We start from the raw sequence: 19146 nt of genomic DNA, 5'->3' as shown, positions 1-19146 counted from the left end.
TAAAGTAAAGACTGCAAATTCTAGTCCTCCTCTTCTTGGACACACAGCTAGAAGACATTTCCAGCTTCATATACACTTAGGGGTAGCTATGTAATTAAGTCCTAGCCAGTAGAATATAAACAGAAGAGAAACGTACCACTTCCGGGCTTGTCCAGTAAAAGTTCTTCCATGCCTTTATCCCCTCCTGCTGTTTGGGGACTTAGATGCCCCAAGATAAATAAGGCAGAAGCTTCCTCTGCCTGGCTCCTCAGAGCACTGAATAAAGTAGACGCCTTCCTTTTGTCACCTCCCCTTCCCCAACCTCATAAGCAAGAAATAAACCTCTACTATCTTTGAACCTCTCTGTTATTTTTGGTCACCAGAGTTATCCTAATTAATGTATATGAATTGAGGAAGTGAAGGAGTTAGCCTAAGATAAACAATGGCATTTATGTGTTCATATGTCCATCTCTTAACCAGATAGATGGCAGGATTTTTTGACTCTGTCTATTCAATTTTATATTCTTGTGACATAGAACAGTTTGTAATAAATATTCATTGAATGAAAATGAACTAATGAGCTACCTCAGGGATAAGATTATATTTTTTATTCTGTTTTGTATTTTTTATTTCAGATTTATAAACAATGAATCTAGACAACTGCCATCATTTGCATTTTCTTCATTTTATTAAGCCTAGTCATTCTCTTAATCCAGTAGCGTTCTCACATGTACCGCACGATAAATATATCCCCAATATTTAGCCATATAATGCATTCACATGTGATTTTCCAACTTTCTGACCTAAATACATTCTGTGTGGATGTCATAAATATTCATTCATACTGGCTATATTATCTCTCTTACATTTACACACAAAAATATGAAATAATATTTTTTAGTAAATTTGTATCAAGTCTTTGGGTTGTATTTCTTAATAATTCTTTTAGAACTTGCATTTGCCTGTGCTACTTAATATTATCAGATCAAATTAAAATTGGTATAGCATTTAACAAATGACTTGAAAAATCAATTATGATATTACTAGTTCATTCTTTAGATTAGCTAAAGGCATAATTATTAGAGGAAGTTAAATTATTCTAATTATTGCATTAAAATAGTTGCATATTCATCTCTATTTTAAGTATTTTTTATTATTTGCTGTATTACTCCTGAAATAAGTGAGTCATACTATTTTTTAATACTATACACACACATTATAGTATTTGCAGATTTAATATAAAACAATTCAACGTTTAAAATTTTCATCAAGACTTTTTGAGTCTTGAGACTATAAAGATGAATAATCCAGGATACTTGTTCCAAGGAGATTATATCTAACAAGAGACAAAGACTTAAATAGCCATAATAATATGAACAGTGCCAAAAGATATATAGGTATAACAATCTATATCAATGCAGATGAGAGAGCAATTACTTTTGCTAAACAGTAGAGAAGGCAAGTTAAGGTATCACAATTGCGAAACCTTATAGGTGAAACTTGAAGAGTAGCAATTTCCCAGGTACAATGGCAGACATGTCAAGAGCATTCCAGGTGGGGAGAAACAACTTCAAATAAATTACCAGAAGCATAAAAGTGGCCAGCACATTGGGGAGAAATGACTAGTATACCAGTCTAAAATATTGTAATTTTATTCTGTATGCAAATTTATTCTGTAAACATGTGAAGGATAGATTAGGGAAGGAAGAATTAAGGGGAGGGAGACATTGGTTAATTGCCCTTGATGACAGTCTAAATGAGGTATAATGAGGACCTGGAAAAGGTCAATGAGAATGGAAAGAAGGGATATTTCAGAAATAGAAACAATTGAACTTGACCTTGAAAGAGGAAGAATTTACCTAATTTCTAAGTTAGGTCATTGAGGGAATAACGATTCCATAGTAAGAAATACATAATGAAGAGAAAGTTTGCATAGATCATAAAATTATATTGGGCATATTGAATTTGAGATATCTATGGAGTAATCTGAAGGAAATAATGTACATGAATTAGTATATGGACCAAGAGCTTAGAAATAAGGTAAAGCTTCTAGTTATAAAATATGTAAGTCATGAGGATGTAATATGCAACATGATGAATATAGTTTACAATGCTGTATTGTATATTTTCAAGTTTCTAACAGAGCTGATCTTAAAAGTTCTCATCACAAGAAAAAATGTTTTGTAACAATATATGGTGATGGAAGGTAACTAGACTTATTGTGGTGATCATTTCACAATACATACAAATATTGAATCATTATGATGTATGCCTGAAACTAATATAGTGTTATATATCAACTATATCTCAATAAAAATGCATATTTGAAGTATATTATTGAAATGTATTTATATATCAATAAAAAAATAAGGTGTAGCTAAAATGATATAGATGTAGGAGACATTCGGCGCTGAACTGTGAAAGGAGATGAAAAGCCAAAGGAGACAGAGTATTTAAAAATACAAATTTCTGAAGGGTAGAGAAAGATGAAAAATGAAAAAGACAGATAATGCTTGGTTATAGAAATAGAAATGAATCAGGAAATAGCTGGCTTTACCCAGTCTAACATCGCTGCCACTGACCTGCCAGCCAATAATATTCACTTGTTCTAGATTCATTCCATTGTTCCCCAATTTTTTCCCACTTCGATCCAATTCCACACTGGCACTTGGCATTGGCCTCCATCTCTCCTTTAGACTCTCCCTCTCATTCAAATTTAGAATTAATATCTATCCTTCCGGTTCCTTTTGCTCTGGCTCCTGATTCCAATCTTGCCTTTAGGAGCTTTGGATTGGATTCTTTTACTGTCTTTCTGCGCAATAAACTATAAAAACAGTTCTCCAGCTAGCCAATCCCTTAGAAATTAGCTATGACCCTGGAAAACTAACACTAATGAAAACTAGTATGGGGGTTGGGGCTGGGGGTGGCCTCGATGAGAGCCAAGTCCAGCCCCACTCTAGGGCCCCACTGCGTGCGCTTCCACTCATGCCCCCTACGACTCTATACCACAACCAGCCTCAACCCCCTGGTGGTGAGAAACACAAGATCCAGGCACTGCAGCAGGTGAAGGAGACGGAGGACTGCAGGGGAAACTGGACAGCGAGTGTGAGTGGCTTAAGAAAGCTGAAGCGGATGTGGCAGCTCTCAGTCGCATCCAGCTCCCTGAGAAGGAGTTGGACCGGGCTCAAGAACAACTGTCCATAGCCCTGCAGAAGTTGTAGGAAGCAGAAAAGGCTGCCGATGAGCGTGGAGAGAAATATAGGAGAGAGAAAACTGGGCCACGAATGACGAGAAGACAGAGATCCAGGAGATGCAGCTCGAAGAGAACAAGCACATTACAAAGGAGGCCGACTGCAAATACAAGGAGTAGCTCGTACATAAGTTGGTCATCCCAGAGGGTGAGCTGGAGAGGGCAGAGGAACGAGCTGAAGTACGTGAACTAGAATGTGGTGAACTATGGGAGCTCAAGGATGTCACCAACAATCAAGTCACTTGAGGTTGCATCTGAAAAGTATACTGAAAAGAAGGATAAATATGAAGAAATTAAACTTTTCTCTGACAAACTGAAAGAGGACAAGACTCATGCTGAATTTGCACAGAGAAGAGTTGCAAAACTGGAAGAGACAATTGATAACCTGGAAGAAAAACTCGCCTGGGCCAAAGACGAGAACATGGGCTTACATCAGACACCGGATCAGACCCTAAATGAACTTAACTGTATATAACCAAACAAAAGTCCTGTTCCAACAGAAGCTCCAGACCTCTGTGTTCTTCTCTTCCCTTGTAAGAAGTTTCTTTTGTTACTGCATCTGAGCTTTGCTGAAAATGTCAAGCAAATTATGAATATATGACCAAATATTTTCTATCAGAGAAGCTTTGAGCACCAATTAAATGTAATGTTTTCCTTTATCCCCTCACCGCCCCCCCCCCCAAAAAAAAGGCATGAGCTCTTTCAGCTCTATTTTTATCCTTAAATTGCATTTACTCTTAAGGTAAGCAAGGTGTTTCCTATTGAACCTAGTTTCTTAAGGCTGAGGGCATTTGGTTCCTGGGAGATTAGACAACCCCACACTTTCAAAATGCAGACTCCAATATCTAGTGACTGGTCCATTTAAAAAGATGATATATAAAACCTCTGGGCCACTGTCGGACACACTAAAGGAAGCCAAGGACCATCACATTAAAATGGGTGGGGCTTTTCCATCCAGAGCAAAAAGATGTGTTGGGTGAGGGGGCTATTGTGAGAAGTCATAAACCACAGATTAACCTAATCATCCTGACTCTTTTCCACATTTGTCTATGCAGAACAAACATCCTCTGAGCGGTCAGCATGAGAATGCCTGGGAAATAGTCATAATATTTACTCTGATATGAGTCTATCCACTCAGCAGGAATGAATATGGTAGAATTCAGTCCTATTTGGAGAAGCTATATCAAAAAGACCGCTAGATCAATAATTGAGCAAGAAGGTTTTTCTATAAATAAATATTGGGCAGAAGGGGGTCTCTCTGGCATCGGAGAGAAAGTAATTGTTCTAACTTCACCTCCTCTGTACTTTAGGGAATGGTAAATTGAAGATTTACTTATCTAGGTCTTTTATTTCCTTCTTCAGGACCAACTTAATTAAAGACCAGGAAACTCCTAATTAAACTGGATGTGGACTATTTCATATAGAGGGCTGCGTATTTTAGCTTTGTTATATTTTTGTTTTCTTAGTTAACATTTCAGAGCGAAAACATTCCACACTCCCCGGCAATATGGAAGGCCAACTCAAGTTTACAACTCTCACTAAACATCACCCTACTTCTAATTTATCCAACTCCTCTGCCCCCCACTCCTATTTAATAATACCCATCACACAACCCAGGAAATACACCAGCAAATTATGCAATTGAATAAAACTCACGCTTTTATTTAGATTCTTCCAACCATGTCATATGTAATAGTATCATCTTTCTACATTTTGATTAAATAAATTTTTACATAAGCTATAAATAAAAAGAACATGCACTGACTATTTCCTAAGGCCAGGTACTATATTAACTAATTTATTTTAACAACAACTCTATATACATATATTTCTACTAGCTCCATCTTCAGGTGAAGTAATTGAGGTCACACTCAGATGAGAGTGAGCCAGGATCCCAGCCAGGCTGTCAGGCTCCAAAGTGTGCATTTTTAACCACTATGCTATGATGCTCTTTATGTCCTGACCAGTTCATCCATTTTGGAACCAAGGGCAAATTTTGAAAATTCCCAGCTTAAAAATCAAGGGAAGACAGACAGTCAAAAAGACTTCAATAAATACTTAACACTTCCAAACATTACAGAGACAAAATGGGAGCTGAAAAACGAACCAGTGGATTAACCATTTAGGGTCAATGGTAGCGTTCTCTGTAGCTTCTTATTCCATTAGTGGTGGGGGGCAGGTAATAGTAATAAAATTGGGACTGTCTGTGAAATGAGAATTTAAATAGTATGTGGAGGCATTAAATTCAGACTATGTAGAAGTTCGATAATAAAGTGAGTTAGAAAGGTAGTTTGAAGGACAGGCACATTCTAAATAACATTTTTTTTTCACATGAGAATTTGGTGGGAGGTCTTCTCTAACCAGGGGAGAAGACACTACTGGAGAACAGATAGTTTATGCAAAATAGAGAACAAATGATAGCCTCCCAGAGGCAGGGGGCGCGAAATGGGATCAAGAACACAGGTGGGTGGCCAGCCTCCGGAGCTCCTCATGGAGGAACTAATTGCGCAGAGAAAACTGTAGATGACGAGTTAGGAGGTGGAAGGGGAAAGTGAGAGCTCACATGCCTAAGGCCATCTGTTTTCTCCAGGAAGTAGGAGGTAAGGCCCTCTGCAAAGAATGGGGTGGGTGAAGTGGAGTTAGGAGCTTGCAATGAAAGTTATAAAAGGATTATAACAGCCACCATGGGAAATGGGACAGGGAGCTGATGAGACACATAAGTAAAAGGATTGCTAAGCTGCGACAAGGGCCCAGCTGAAGATGAAGCTCATAAACTTATAATGGAGGAAATCAGCATGATTGTATGATTTCTCCAGCTGGGCTCAGCCTTCCAGCAGGAGCAGAGAAAACAGTCAGTTGGGCTGATTCGAATAAGGGTTTGGAAAACGGGGCTGCGAGGACAAAGAGGTAAGAAAATAGAGAGCATCTGAGAATGTCTTTGCAATCATTTTCATGGTTCCAGGCTAAATAGGAAAAAAGTTAATCCGTCAAGAGGACAGGCTCAGAGGACAGGGAAGCCTTGAAAGACTCATGTCACTAAGGAGATACAGGCAGAGAAAGGAAGTGGGAGAAGGAACAATGTTAATGGGACAACAATTTGGCTTATAATTTTCCTCTGTTCCCTGATGCTCCATTTTCTTAGGTATCTTAAACCACCATGCCAGTGAACTAACATCCTAACTTTGTTTGGTTTTCTCTAGACTAATTACTCTTCAACTTACATTTTTGCTGGTTGTTTTTCTCTCATCGGTCACCTGAAATCTAAATTTTGTTCATTTAATGTCAGCAGCCAGCCCCTCTGGTGTGGGTGTGTGAATTAAGAAAAAGTAGCTCCTCTCTCGGTAAATTGGACCCCAGGGCATATTGCTGGGCAGGTGAAGTGCGGGCTGGAGTTCAGACCCCACATGCTGCCTCTTCTACGTGCCTTTGTTCTCCAACCTTATTTCCCAGTCCTGGGTAAACCCAAGAAAAACATTTAAAATATATATTTGGTGTTGTTGCTCTCTAGATCGAGAGTAAAATCTTTATTTTTATGAATGGCCATATTAAATTCTTCTGTGGAAAACATTTTTAATGATAGAAAAAATAAAGGTGAATATAAATGAGGAAGGCAAAACTAAAAGAATTCTAAAGTATGTCTTTAAAAAAACACATCAAATGACATGGCTGAAGTCCCTCTCTGATGGTGATTTAGACTCTCTAGTCATACAGAGAAGCTTAAAATACAATGTTTCAATGCTGGATTCATAACTTTGAACATGTAAAGTGAAACTCATTTGGCAAAGTCAAATATTTTAAATAAATTTAATGAATCCGGGAGTAGAGAGCAGAACAGGGAACAATAGGGCTGTCACTGGAGCTTCCAAACTAAAAGATGCCTTCCTTTGTCCTCAGCTCTTACATTTAAATCTGTGATTAGCAAGACAGCTCAGACTCTATAAACAGAACGTGATGCTGTAACGGCCCAGAAGAATGACCCTAGAGAAAGGGGCGGAGTATTTTCCTTCTGAGCTTTATAAAGAGCTCCTCTAAGCCTTGCTATTTTTAATTACAACATTGACAACACCTACCTGGTCTCTTTTTTTTCTTTCTTTCTTTCTTCTCAGTCTTTCTTTCTTTTAAGGCATCTTATCTACAGATGGAATGGACAGGTCTCTTTGAGCAGTAAATGAGAATGCTTTCTGGAATCTGAGGAAGAGCAATTGCCCTCTATTATTTAGCATAATTTAACTTAATTGAAGACATTGTCTCCTTTCTGTGAAAAATATGGCCTTTCCAAGATGCATTAAATAAGTCTTTAGTTACTTGTATTTGGGTTATAGGTTTTTTTAAAATATATATATAATCATAAATTTACTTTAATCTTAATCAGGATTTATGCATCTGGCAAAATAGTACATGGACTACAAACTAATTTTATTTTTGCAATGAAAATATCTGTTGATGCCCTAGGAGACAGGTTCTAAAAGAAATAAGAATCATTCTCATTTAACCATTAAATCTTTGGGACTGAAGTAGAAACTAAAAAAAATAAATAATGTGTCACTAATTATTTCAAAAAATGATTTACAGAGAAGACTCAATCATCTGTAAGTGAATAATTATCTATAAAAATTTAAATGACTATTTTTCCCCTTTGCCAGGAAAAATGCTTCTGGCCTACAAACTCTTGCTGTTGATTTTTACTACAGGGATGTAAATCTATTACAAATTTATTGAAGAATATCAGAATTCAGAATAAATGTCCATAATATTTCTCAAGATCAAATATAATTTTTAGGATTCTGTAATCCAACCTCTTCAACATCAGCTATCACATTGATAATTATATATTTACAAATAAGAACACACATATACTTTATGGTTAATATGCACAAATATGGATTTTATATAATTTTGTTTTTTTTCTGTAAGCATACTAACATCAAGCTTCTATCCAGGGTTTCTCAAAGTACCACAATTTCTCTGTGAAGGAAAAAAAAGTAACACTTATAAGACTTACTCATCAATCAAAACATATGATAAGTAAATATTTGGCACCTGTGCTATGCAAAGGGGCCAAAAAGAACAGCAAAATATGGAAGAAGAATGCAGTATCTTATTTTCTCCTATTGCACCATTACCACCTCAGACCTCTTCCAACGTAAAAGACAATAAATATTTGAAGCTCAATGCTCTTTATCTGAAGAAGTCTATAATTAAGGGTCTAAGCTATAAAGTTAATGGAAAATAAGGGGATAAAAATGTGCCGATATCCCAGATGTAGATCAGAGGGTCATCATTTCCACTGGTCAGGGGCTAAGTGGAAATGTGTGATTAAAGATGCGTCATTTAGTATAATGGCCCATTAGCAATTCTAAGAAGAGAAAATACAACAGGATCATGAGTGATGTTTCCAGAAACAAAATAAAATCATCATTTGGGACCCATTAATTAAGCCTCATTGGTGTTACTCAGGATGTCTGGTGCCCTGAGAAACCTTCTGGATGATTTTACCCATCACTCTTAATACTATCAATCTCATAACCATAAAACACTTCCATCTGAATTCTGTGCGTATAGATGATTAGCTGGGTCTGTGCAGTAATGATGCAAATTTAAAAGCTAATGTTTAAAATTTATGTAATTATTGTAAATAATCTTGGTTACCTAAGCTCAGATTGAAAGATAGGAATGAAAAGGTTCAGATGCTTCTTTGGCAGACTCGTTTATGGAGTATTAGTAAAGTTGTTTTTTAAATCCTGTGTTCTCAATGATAATGTACACATAACATGTCCAATCTGATGCTTAAACAACTGTTACAATCAGGCATCTTTCTGGGTTACATATGTTGACCTTTTATAATTTTCCATTGGTAGAAAAAAGCAACATTAAGTCTACCTTCTCCGAATCTACTAAAAGTTATGACAATATCTGATTTCTAAGGCAATGTCAAGTACCTAGTTTATTTTATACTTTAGAGTTCTATGAGATATCAGTATTATCTACAGATGAGTAAATCAAGGTTCTAAGACATTGAAAGTTAAATACTATCATTGATAAAGCACAATAGCAAATTTAATTATTTTGAGGTCTAAGTATATTTATAACTATAATGACTGAACATCATACTATAAGGTATCTTAAAGTATCTGTAATTAAACCAATGATCTTTAACTGTATAAATATTTTATTACAGAATTCAGAGAATTTACTTAATCAATTTATCTCCTAATCTTAATTAGCAATAAATAGATATTGAATACCTTTTCATCATTTACCTTAACATGGGCAAGTTTCAGTTACCTTGTTCTGGTATATATTTATAGATGTTCCCTAACCTTTGTCAGCCATTTTGTAAATGTGTGCTATTAGTTCATGGGTGATTCAATCAGAGTGTTGATGGAGTAGCTCAAATTCATCAGTAAGATGAGAAAAGCTGCTAAAAGCATCAGTGAGTCAATAGTACCTTTTTTTTTTTTTAATAAAAATGAGCACATTACAAAGGGGGTGGGATTTTCAACAAACCATTTTCTTTTCCAAAGCAAGCAGAAACTATTATTATTTGATAATGATTCCACAGTGGTTGCTTTACTGATTTACTTTACTTGGCATTATTAGCAGTCATTTTTTTTATCATTACAACAAATTCAGGGATTTTTTTTTGTTTTGGTTCTGTTGTTTTGTTACATTAGGTTTGCTTTAAATTTGTTGCAGTAACATATTTAATAATTTGATGTTTCAAGTGTACAATTGTATATCATCTGCATATTGCATCCTGTGCTCATCACCCAAAGTCTAGTCTCCTTCTATCACCAAATATTGATCCCCTCTTTACCCTTTTCTTCCTTCCCTTACTCCCCTTTCCTTCTGGTAACTAGCATACTATTGTCTGTGTTTATGAGTTTTGTTTGTTTGTTACTTTCTGTTTTAAATCCCACAAAAAAGTGAAATCATATAGTTCTGTCCTTTTCCATTTGACTTATTTCACTTCACATAATACTTTCAAGATCCATCCATGTTGTCACAAGTGGCAGTAGTACTTCATCCTTTCTTATGGCTGAGTATTTCATTGTTTATATGTTTCACATCTTTGTCCAATTGTCTATCAAAAGACACAAGTTGTTTATATATCTTGGCTACTGTGAATAATGCTGCAGTGATCATAAGGGTACATATATGTTTTCAAATATTTTGGGTAGATACCCAGAAGAGGAATTGCTGATTCATAAGGTAGCTCTATTTTTAATTTTTTGAGGAACCTCCGTACTGTTTTCCATAGTGTCTGTACCAATTCCTATCAGTATTTTATTGATAATAGACATTCTAACTGGTATGAGGTATTATCTCATTGTGGTTTTGATTTGCATTTCCCTCATAGCTAGTGAAGTTAAGCATTTTTTCAGATATCTGTTGAACATTTACATGTCTTCTTAGAAAAAGTGTCTGTTCAGATCTTCTGCCTATGTTTTAATTGGATTGCTTGGGATATTTTGTTGTTGCTGCTGGGTTGTGTTCTTTATATATTTTGGATATTAGCTCCTTATCGAAGGTATCCTTTGTAAATACCTTCTCCCATTCAGTTGGTTGCCTATTTGTTTTATGGACAGTTTCTTTTGCTGTCCAGAAGCTTTTTAGTTTGATATAATCTCAATCATTTATCTTTGCTTTACTTCCCTTGCTTTTGGGGTCAAGCTCACAAAAAATTCTCTGAGACTGGGGTCTATTAGTTTAGTACCTATGTTTTCTTCTATGTATTTTATTGTTTTGGGTCTTATATTTAAGTCTTCAATCCATTTTGAGATTTTTGTGTATGGTATCAGATACCAGTCTAGTTTCATTCTTTTGCATGTGGCTTTCCAGTTTTCCCAGCATCATTTATTGAAGAGACTTTTCTTTCTCCATTGCATATTTTTGGCTCCTTTGTTGAAAATTAGTTGCCCTTATATGGGTAACTTTATTTCTGGGCTCTCAGTTCTGTTCCATTGGTCTATGTGTCTATTTTTTCTGCCAGTATCATATTGTTTTGATTATTGTAGCTTGGTAATATTAAAACGAGGAACAAAGCCGGTGGTTTAGTTTTTGATGAGAGCTCTGACCTACTCACAGCAATTCTATCTACATGGAAGTAGGAAGGCAAAATGCAAATTATGTTCTACAATAAAAAAAAAAAACACACACACAAAGAAAACTCTTTTTCTTTCTACACCCCTACTATCAAAGGCAAAGGAGTCAATAACTTAGACTCTTTGGGGAGTGGTTTTCCCTATTTGCCTTATCACATTATCAATATCCTTGAAGAGACTTTACTCTGAGGGATATGGTAATCACCACTCCCACAGATCCTATACATGTCAGGTATATACTAAGTTACATCTATTTATTTTCATCACTTTAATTCCTATTTGAGAGCAAACAAGGTTTAAACACATATATATCTGTACATATGTACCAGGGTAGTATTGTTACAGTATCACCTGCTGGGCCAAGGAAGGGCCCACTAGATAAAGTGCTATAACAAATTTAGTTTCCTGCACTGCAATATTACTTATGGAATGTTTTACATTCCTATCCTTCTTCAGTATAGATCACACACACACACACACACACACACACGCCAAAAGTACAGGAATTCTAGGTTTCCCCTCCATCTATCTAACTCTTAACTTCACCAGGCTAGGAGGGCATTACTAAACAGGCTCACCATACCCACCATTTCCACTTATCAAAGGTAGGTTATGAAATAGAAATATATAAACACCCAAGATAATGATGAACGTGCCTATCAATTTAAATCTTAGGTTATCTGCATAGGATCTTGTTGCTATAGACCACTAATTGAAGGAAATTTACAAAAAAAAATGGTTTTACAAATTTTTGTAAAAAACGAAATATCTATCCTACATACATATATATGTTATATAGCATATATACTCAATTAAGATAAACTAATCCATTGGATTATGTATATATTTGTATACACATATATGATATGTAATCCATTATATATTAGTTATATATTCATATATGTATACATATAGTTCAACTTTTATTAAATGTCATCCTCTAACTCTAATTGGAATTTTAGAAAAGTCATATAAACATAAAGTATATCATCTTAATTCTAAATATTTAATTTTTTAGCCACGGTTTTTACAATAAACAACCCTGTCTTATGCTTTTATCAGTATTCAATATATTTTTGATATAAATATCCTGTAAAAGATAATTCTGCAAAATTAGATTGAAATTGCCTATAAAATGATTACATGAAGAGGACAAAGAAAGCAAGCCAAAGAAGGAAAGAATATGGTTTCACTTCCTGTCACTTAAAACTAAAACTATACAATCAGCTCTTTTCCATTAAAGTGCAGACAAACCTTGGCAAGTCTTCTCTGCTAAACTTGGTTGCTAACTTTTGCCAGCTCCTCACACTGTCAGTTTGAATCATCTTTGGAGAAAGAAATGAAAAAACAGAAATGCTTATTGGCTTGGCAATCAATAGCAGGATGAAGTGATAAAAGATAATGAACTCCTAGCTTCTGGTTTCTCCCTATATTCTTTTTTGTTGTTGCTCTGGAGCGGGTAGTAGAAACAATGCTAATGAAATCTTCATCTGCTGATTGGAAAAAAATGTTCTAAAATGATTTGTTCATCTAGATCCTGACCATTGTTGTTTAAAATTCATAAATTACTTTACAATTCCCCACCTAGAGGACTTCTTTGCTCACACAGGAAGCAGGACACAGGCATACTTCATTTTATTTTCCTTCACTTTATTGCACTTCACAGAAATTACGTTCTTTTACAAATAGAAGGTTCGTGGCAATGCTATGTCGAGCAAATCTATTGATGCCTTATTTCCAATAGCATTTAATCATTTCATGTCTCCGTGTCACATTTCAATAATTCTCACAATCTTTCAAATTTTAAAATTATTATTATATTTGTTACAATGATCTGTGACCAGTGATCTTAAATGTTATTATCATGATTGTTTTGGGGTGCCATAAACCATGCCCACACAAGACAGCAAACAATCTATGTTATATATGCTCCACCAACTGGCTATTCCTCCATCTCTCTCCATCTCCTCAGGCCTCCTTATTTCCTGAGACACAACAATATTGAAATTAGGCCAATCAATAACCCTGCAATGGCCTCTAAGTGTTTAATTCAAGTGAATCGCACATCTTTCGCTTGAACTCAAAAGCTAGAAATGATTAAGCTTAGTGAGGAAGGCACGTTGAAAGCTAAGCCTCATCTACCAATTATCCAAGTTGTGAATTAAAAAAAAAAGTTCTTAAAGGAAATTAAAAGTGCTATTCCAGTGAACACGCAAATGAAAAGAAAGTGAAACAACCATATTGCTAATATGGAGAAACTTTTAGTGGTTTGGATGAAAGATCAAATCAGCCATAACATTCCCTTGAACTAAAGTCTAATCCAGAACAAGACCCTAACACTCTTCAATTTTCTGAAGGCTGAGAAAGTAAGAAAGTTGCAGGAGAAAAGTTAGACTCTAGCAGAAGTTTAAGGAAAGAAGTCATCTTCGTAACATAAAGCAGCAAGTGCCAACGTAAATGCTGCAGCCAGTTAGAAGATCTAACTAAGATAATTAATGAAGGTAGCTACACTAAACAACGTATTTTAAATATAGATGAAATATACTTCTATTGGAAGAAGATGTCACCTAGGACTTTCATAGTTAGAAAGGAGAAGTCAATGCCTGGCTTCAAAAGTTCAAAGGACAGTTTGACTCTCTCATTAGAGGTTAATGAAGCTGGTGACTTTATGTTGAAGCCAGTGCTCATTTAATGTTCCAAAAACCCTAAAGCCTTTAAGAATTATGCTAAATCTATTCTGCCTGTGCTCTAGAAATGGAACAAATCTTGGATGATAGTACAGCTGTTCACAACACAGTTTATTTAATATTTTAAGGCCACTGTTGGAATGTACTTCTCAAAGAAAAGATTCCTTTCAAAATATTACTGCTCATTGATAATATGCCTGGTTATCCAAGAGCTCTGATGGAAAAGTACAACAAGATTAATGTTTTCATGCCTGCTAACACAACATACATTCTGTAGCCCATAGATCAAAGACTAATTTTGATTTTCAAGTCTTATTATTTAAGAAATACATTTCATAAGGCCATAGCTGCTATGCTATTCCTAGTGATTGATTCACCATTCTAGATGCCATGAGAATATTAGTAATTCATGGGAAGAAGTCAAAATATCAACATTAACTGAAGTTTGAAAGAAGTTGATTCCAACCCTCATGGGTGACTTTAAGCGGTTCAAGGCTTCAGCAGAGGAAGTACCTACAGATGTGAAAATAGCAAGAGAGCTAAAATAGAAATGGAGCCTGAAGATGTGACCAAATTGCTGTAATCTCATGATAAAACTTTATTAGATGAGGAGTTGCTTCTTATGGATGAGCAAAAAAACTGGTTTCTCGAGATGGAATATGCTTCTGGTGAAGATGCTGTGAAGATTTTTGAAATGACACAAAGGATTTAGAATATCACATAAACTTAGCTGATAAAGCAGCAATGGTGTTTGAGAGGATTGACTCCAATTCTGAAAGAAGTTCTACTGTGGGTAAAATGATAGCAAAAGGCATCGCAAGCTACAGAAAAATTGTTCATGAATGGAAATTAACCAATGAGGCAAACTTCATTGTCTTCTTTTAAGTAATTGCTACAGCGACACCAGCCTTTAGCAACCACCACCTAGATGAGCCAGCAGCCATCCACACTGACGCAAAGACCTTCCACCAGCAAAAAAATTACAACTCACTGGAGGCTCATATAACAGTTACCATTTTTTAAGCAATAAAGTATTCTTTAATTAAGATATAGGTACCTTGATTTTTTAGACATAATGCCATTGTACACTTAACATACTACAGTATAGTATAAACATAACTTTTATATGCACTGGGAAACCAAAATATGTGTGTTATTCATTTTATTGCAATATTCCCTTTACTGCAATGGTCTGGAACCAAACCCACAATATCTAAGGTACACTTGTAACTCTCATTGATTTTTTTTCTGTTTCAACAGATAATCTTTTTATTTTCTAAGATATAGAAAAAAATTTTTTCATTTATTTCAAAATACTTCATATTGGATTTTATTTAATGGTTCTCAATAACAACATTTGGCCTGCCATCTATGGTGAATAAAAACTAGCAGAGCAGTGATTAATTCCTTTTGAAGATATTTTAGCATCGCCTGTTTCCCCTTTATGATGAGTAAGTAATAAAGTAGTCCAAAGAAGGGAAAGAAAGTGTAAAAACCCAAAAACAAATTTAGGTAACTGAATAGTAGAAATGAGCCTCTATTTCAATCAAGTTAGGACAATGAAGATTCTATGACATAGTTACCAATATGCCAACATTAATATTTGAGAAGACAAATTCTTCCTATGTACATACACACAAGATTTTATAGTGACACGTAGAAAAAAAATGATAATGAACATCCCTTTTGGAATTGGCTCCTTCATGTTTTATTCCTGTTCAAAGAAAATAAAGTAAAATAAGTGAATCATTTGTTTCTGATTGTCTGCCCTCCCCAGCAGAGACCCAAGACTCTCCCAGCTTCCAATTTCTTCTAGTCATTATACTCAGGGTTGTATGAGACACTCAAAATATTATGCGAATCTGAAAGTTTTCATGGAGGAAAGGTCTTTAGATTTTAGGATCATGCCTGGGAATGGATAAATTGATGTGAGATAGGTGGATGAACTCATTATTGACAAAAGCAATAGAGAGGAACCTAAAGGCAGGTAGATAGAGAGGACAAATGAATATGTTAATAGATCTATAAGATAAATAGTACATTACAGGCCCAAGTTATGATAAGTAAACAAAAGTATCTCAATGGCTAGGTGAAGAAGATACCATGTGGTACCTTTGCACATGGTAGAGTGGCAAATTAAAAGATTGAGAAGAGGAATCTGCCCCTTCATCTTGGTCTTTGCTAGCTTTATTTTCTTCAGATATAGACAAAAAGCTAATAATAATATCAGGAAACTTTAAGGCTAACATTTACTGACAAATTTATTGATAAATTTATTGTAAAACTGAATTTAAAAACTTACTCAAGGACATTTTATTTATTGAAATATATCTTCAGTCATTATGCTCAACACTTAGGATAATTCCCGTCCTATACACAAAGAAATAGAGGTCTAAAATGTCCTACAGAGCAGGGATACCAAACCTCCAGGGCCATGGACCAATGCCAGTTCCTGGCCTATTAGGAACCAGCTCACACAGCAGGAGGTGAGTGGCAGGCGAGCCAGCAAAACTTCATCTGTATTTGCAGCTGCTCCCAAGCATTAGCTAGCATCACTGCTTCACCTCCACCTCAGATCATCAGGCATTAGATTCTTATAGGTGCCAAAAAGGTTGGTGACAGCTGCTATAGAGCATAGTACACAATTCTTACTGCTAGGTTTTTGAATCTTTCTGGAATAATCTGTTAACTTCTTGAGCAAAATTTATGCTTTGGATCTATTTATGAATCATTAAAGGTCTGTCAGCTTCTTTTCATTGGCAGTCCTCATTTGCTGTGGGAATTTGGATTAAAGAAAAATAAAACGATCCAGGTGATCATCTTAAATGATAATCTTAGGTAAACTTTATCATAGCCTACAATTTTCCATCTCCTATTTCTCCTCCTTTATAAGAAATTTTGGTTTTCGATTTCATTTTGAAAGTTCTTCATGAGTACAATGATCTTCTACATGGGGTTCCCACTCTCCATGTGTTATACAAACCATACAAAAGAATGCAGAAGAAAACATAAACATATATTGTAATCAAAAAAAGAAACCAAACCTTACTAATATTCAATATATACATTAATACTGATCCATACCAGTTAATTTATCCCCACTGGTAGGTGGTCACATATTCCCCTAGGGTTAAAGATATGACTTAAACAATGCAATATAAATACATATGCCTTACTGTTAAATTGTACACTTGAAACTTACTGAATTTTGTTAACCATTGTCACCATAATATAAAAAAATTATAAATAAATAATATTTAAAAATTTTAAATAAAAATAAAAAAAATATGACTTGAAAAGAAAGTGGCAATTTCACAATCTGGAGAGGATTGACAAAGGCACCCTGAACACCTAGTTTTGAAAATATTATAGTTCAAAGTACCTGCTTTTATAAGATTTACAGCAATTATCTTAATACTAGGGTCTTTTACCATACCATGTGTATTCGTATTGCTGCCACACCAAATCACCACAAATTTAGCTGCTTAGACAATACAAATTTATTATCTTTAGTTCCGCAGGTTAGAAGTCCTACATGGGTGTCCCCAGACCAACATCAAGATGCTGGGAAGCTGAGTTCCTTCCCGGAAGTGCTAGAGAAGAATAGGTTTCCTTACTTGTTCAGATTTGTTCGCAGATTTCAATTCCTTTTTGCTATATGACCAAGGTCCCATTTTCTTGCTGGCTGTCAGCTGAGGGCTATTCCCAGCTTCTTGTAGCCACCCCATTCCTTGGCTTGTGACCCTCTTCCTCTATCTTCAAAGACAGCAACAATAAGGCAAGTCTCTCTCATGTTTGAAATCCCTTACCTCTCTTCTCCAGTTGCATCTCTCTGACCCACTCTTCTGCCTTCCTTTTCCACGTTTAAGGACTCATGTGATTAGGTGGTCTTACTTGCATATTCTAGAATAATCTGCCTATTTTAAGACCCTTAACCTTAATCACATCCTCAAAGTCTCATTTGCCATGTAAAATAACATATTGACGGATTCTGGAGATTAGGATCTGGGAATCTTTGGGCCATGATTATTCTGCCTACTAAACTATGAAATCATATTGTGCCAAAAAGGGTCACCTCATATCTGCACCATAAAAACAAACAAACAAACAAACAAATAAATAAATGTTGTTTCCCCTGTTTAAATATTTTTGAAATGAAGAGGCCCATTGTCTAAACTATCAAAATATTCCATCTTTCAAATTGCAAAAACAACTACTGATTGACATTAGGAAAGACTGAAATCTACTAGGTGAATTTCAGTAAAAGACTTGGTATATTTGATAACTGAGGCTTAAATGCTAATAAATAATATAGTAAGTGCGCCAAGCATGCACGTCTGCAATTTACACCAAGCATTCAGAGTAAACTTAAAACCAGTTGTCAAAAATAAAGTGAACTTTTAAAACTTATGTTGACACAAAAATCTGCACATGGATGTCTAAAGCAGTTTTATTCATAATTGCCAAAACTTAGAAAGAACCAAGATATCCTAAAGTAGGTGGAAGGATAAGTAAACTGTGGCAAACCCAGACAATGCAACATTCATCAGTGCTAAAAGAGAAATAAGCTATCAATCCATAAAAAGGCATGAAAGAACCTTAAATTTATATTATTAAGTGCAATAAGTCAATCTGAAAAAGCTACATACTGTTTAATTCCACCCATATGATATTCTGGAAAAGGCAAAACGTGGAAACAGTTAAAAGATCAGTGGTTGCCAGAAGTTGGGAGTAGGGGAAGGAATAAATAGGTGTCACACAGAAGAATTTTAGGACAGTGGAAATACTCTGTATGATACTATAATATGAATATATGTCATTTTACATTTGTTCAAACCCATAGAATGTACAACACCAAGAGTGAATCCTAATGTAAACTATGGGTTTTGGTGATTATAATATGTCAATGTAGGTTCATCCGTTGTAATAAATATACCACTCTGGTGGCCATGTTGATAGTGGGGAAGGTTGTGCCTATGTGGGGGCAGAGGGTATATGGAAAATCTCAATTTTGCTGAGAACCTAAAACTGCTCAAAAAATAAAAATGTTTATTTCATCCCTTAAAAGTGTTTTTAAATGGATCTTACTAATATAATAGTAATTTATATAATGAATAAAAATATT

General features: G+C 35.2%; 1 protein-coding gene and 1 pseudogene across 20 annotated transcripts in view; one reads left to right on the top strand and one right to left on the bottom strand.

Moving 5' to 3' along the window:
- Nucleotides 1–19146, bottom strand: part of MAPK10 (mitogen-activated protein kinase 10) — a 417591-nt gene that overhangs the window by 98154 nt on the left and 300291 nt on the right. The window lies entirely within an intron of this gene.
- LOC107515380 lies at nt 2884–4040 on the top strand (annotated as a pseudogene).

Source organism: Rousettus aegyptiacus, unplaced genomic scaffold (assembly GCF_014176215.1).
Source record: "Rousettus aegyptiacus isolate mRouAeg1 unplaced genomic scaffold, mRouAeg1.p scaffold_m13_p_10, whole genome shotgun sequence".
In the NCBI taxonomy this organism is placed as follows: domain Eukaryota; kingdom Metazoa; phylum Chordata; class Mammalia; order Chiroptera; family Pteropodidae; genus Rousettus; species Rousettus aegyptiacus.
This window is presented reverse-complemented; position numbering and strand designations above follow the sequence as displayed.